At 44.9% G+C, this 3783-nt stretch overlaps 1 pseudogene; it reads left to right on the forward strand.

The window, feature by feature from the left end:
- The first annotated feature begins 2352 nt into the window (after positions 1-2352).
- LOC132430523 (heterogeneous nuclear ribonucleoprotein A1-like) lies at positions 2353-3222 on the forward strand (annotated as a pseudogene).
- Positions 3223-3783: the final 561 nt, after the last annotated feature.

The raw sequence follows: 3783 nt of genomic DNA on the forward strand, positions 1-3783 counted from the left end.
CTCTTTAACAGAACTCCATTGCTGGCTTTTTGTGGGCCTCCATGAGAGAGCCAAGGTAAACACATCTGTCCAATGCACCATCATTACTCAGAAACTCCATACATTAGATGTAGGATTTCATTTTTAATGGAAAAGACTTAAATCCTTTTTGGAATGTGTTGAGGAAAAAAAATCAATTCACTAAATTAATATTGCGTCTGGGAGTCTGGGATGTTAGCTTCTGAAATGAATTTTCTCATTTGTAAACAACCTGAAAGGTTTGCTATAAAGATAAAATGTGATAATATTCAAGAGTACTTAGGACAGTACTTGACATGTAGTCGACATACAATATATGCTTGTTGAATAAAGGAATCAAATGCATTCACGCGAAACCAAAAGAAAATATATACCTATATTGGGGTGGGGGGGGTAGATATGGTGAGCCAGGGCTGGTTATAGACATGTGGTGCCCAAAGTAGGGTAGCAATATGGAACTCCCCCAAACCAATGGACTTCCCATGTTTGTTCAACATTTATTTAGTTGATGGTTGAAGGGAAGAAATGAATTTTCTCTTTAAAAAATTGTATATCTCTTTCGAATTAAGGGCTTGTTATTTAGAATAAATGTAGCATTATATTTTAACTTTCTTAGAAATGTCTTTTTTGGGGCTTCCCTGGTGGTGCAGTGATTAAGAATCCGCCTGCCAATTCAGAGGACACAGGTTCGAGCCCTGGTCCGGGAAGATCCCACATGCCGTGGAGCAACTAAGCCCGTGTGCCAAACTACTGAAGCCCACGCGCCTAGAGCCCATGCTCCGCAACAAAAGAAGCCACCAGGATGAAAAGCCTGCACACCGCAACAAAGAGTAGCCCCCGCTCTCTGCAGCTAGAGAAAGCCCACGTGCAGCAATGGAGACCCAACACAGACAAAAATAAATAAATAAAAATTAAAAAAAAAAAAGGAAATGTCTTTCTTTTCCCCACGCCATGTGGCATGTGGGATCTTAGTACCCCAATCAGGGATTGAACCTGTGCTCCCTGCAGTAGAAGCATGGAGTCTTAACCACTGGACCCCCAGGGAAGTCCCAGAAATGTCTTTTATTTCACAATTCTTCCATAGCATTATTCATGTTCACTAATGATAAGGGAGAACGAATGAATGTAGTTGTAAAGTTTTATTAAAATATGTTTAAAGCCTTTTTATGACTTTCACAATGGCAAACGTTTTTCATTTTTTTGGTAGATGTTGTATTCCTTCCGTTTTATTTTTTCCTGAACCGGACAATGTTTTGGGAGGCCTCTTAGAGGGTTAAGACACATACAGTAAAGCAGAACCCTCATTCTTTGTTGACTGCACCAGGTCAAAACTCACCAGGTGCCAGAGCTTAGGTTGACTTTGTCCTCATTGTAGGACGGTCAGCCTATCCACGTTCCATCACTGATGGAGAGGCTGAAACAGCATCAAGCAGTTGGCCTATGGGAGGATGGCTTTTCAAATGCCCACTTGTACTTTGGGGAATTGGTGAGAGCAGGACCCATTAGTTTCCCAATAAAGCAAGAAATTACATGTGGAAATCTGAGCTAACTGGCACAACATTTCCTCCTATTCCAGTGATGTCTTGGTGCCCATCATGGGGTGGCACCATGGGTAGCTGCCAGCCTGGCTTCCCCTTGATCTATTTCTGCCCTCAGCCTCTGCGTTTTTTACTTTTCCCCACTGGTGCCCAGCGTCCTGATAATCTCTCTCCTGCACTCCACGAAATAGCTGTCTGTAACTTCATTCACATTCAGGTATAAGCGTTTCATAACACCATAAAGACCTTTATTTCTCGTGACATTTGGAACTTTAGTAAAGTACCATACTTACAGCTATACAGTTGGCATTTGTAGGGTGGATTTTCAGTTATCAGCCCAGAGAAGAGCATTGGTCAGAGTGACTATTTCCCATTGTCGTTGAAATGCACACTGTAGACCCTCTCTCCCCACTCTCTGGCCCTGCATCACTTCTCTAAGTGATGCCATTTGCTCAGGAAACACCTTGGACCACGTGAAGGTAAGCTCCAGGGTATATTTTCCATTTAACACTGTGAATCACCTTCGATCACTTTCTAACTCCTTATTCTGCCCTGCAGCCAACCTTCCAAACACTGTTTTTGCTACTTTTTTTTTTTTTTTTTTTGCGGTACGCGGCCCTCTCACTGTTGCGGCCTCTCCCGTTGCGGAGCACAGGCTCTGGACGCGCAGGCTCAGCGGCCATGGCTCATGGGCCAGCCGCTCCGCGGCATGTGGGATCTTCCCGGACTGGGGCACGAACCCGTGTCCCCTGCATCGGCAGGCGGACTCTCAACCACTGCGCCGCCAGGGAAGCCCATGAGAAGCCACTTTGAGCAGCGGGGAGTGCTCACAGATTGTGTGGTAACGAGGGATCCAAACAGCAGGCGCTCCAGAGGCTTCGGGTTTGTCACGTATGCCACTGTGGAGGAGGTGGGTGCAGCCATGAAGGCAAGGCCATGCGAGGTGGATGGAAGAGTTGGGGAACCAAAGAGGGCCGTCTCAAGAGAAGATTCTCAAAGACCTGGTGCCCACTTAACTATGAAAAAGATTTTTGTTGGTGGCATTAAAGAAGACACTGAAGAACATCACCGAAGAGATTATTTTGAACAGTATGGGAAAAATTGAAGTGATTGAAATCATGACTGACTGAGGCAGTGGCAAAAAGAGAGGTTTTGCTTTCGTAACCTTTGACGACCATGACTCTGTAGACAAGATTGTCATTCAGAAACGCCACACTGTGAATGGCCACAACTGTGAAGTAAGGAAAGCCCTGACTAAGCGAGAGATGGCTGGTGCTTCATCCAGCCACAGGGGTCGAAGTGGTTCTGGAAACTTTGATGGTGGTCGTGGTTTTGGTGGGAATGGCAGCTTTGGTCGTGGAGGAAACGTCAGTGGTCGAGATGCCTTTGGTGGCAGCCGTGGTGGCGGTGGCTATGGTGGCAGCGGGATGGCTATAATGGATCCGGTAATGATGGACGCACTTTTGGAGAGGGTGGAAGCTACAATGCTTTTGGCAGTTACAACAATCAATCTGCAAATTTTGGACCCGTGAAAGGAGGAAACTTTGGAGACAGAAGTTCTTGCCTCTATGGTGGTGGAGGCCAATACTTTGCCAAACCCCAAAACCAAGGTGGCTGTGGTGGTTCCAGCAGTAGCAGGAGCTACGGCAGTGGCAGAAGGTTGTAATTACTGCCAGGAAACAAAGCTTAGCAGGAGAGGAGAGCCAGAGAAGTGACGGGGAAGCTACAGGCTACAACAGATTTGTGAACTCGGCCAAGCACAGTGGTGGTGCTACAAAGAAGACATGTTTTAGACAATACTCGTGTGTATGGGCAAAAAATCTCAAGGACTGTATTTGTGACTAATTGTATAATAGGCTATTTTAGTTTTTGTTCTGTGGAAAGTGTAAAGCATTTCAACAAAGGGTTTTAATGTAGATTGTTTGTTTTGCAGCCATGCTGTCTATTGCTTAATATAATAGTCTGATCATGATGCCGAATAAATGTGTCTTTTTTAAAAACAAAAACGAAAACAAAAACCTCTGAGGAATCCTATTACCAGCTCCCCTTCATGGAAACCAGCAGCCTTTGTTACAAAAGCTTACGTGCTGTCAGTAAACAGCTTGGGGACAAAGATATTCACTCACTGAGCCTGTTCCATGCCCTTGTTTGACTCTCACAACTATTATTATTCCCTGCAGAAAAGGCACTACTATTACTCCCATTTAACAGATGAGGAAGCTGAGCC

This window comes from Delphinus delphis, chromosome 9 (assembly GCF_949987515.2).
Source record: "Delphinus delphis chromosome 9, mDelDel1.2, whole genome shotgun sequence".
In the NCBI taxonomy this organism is placed as follows: domain Eukaryota; kingdom Metazoa; phylum Chordata; class Mammalia; order Artiodactyla; family Delphinidae; genus Delphinus; species Delphinus delphis.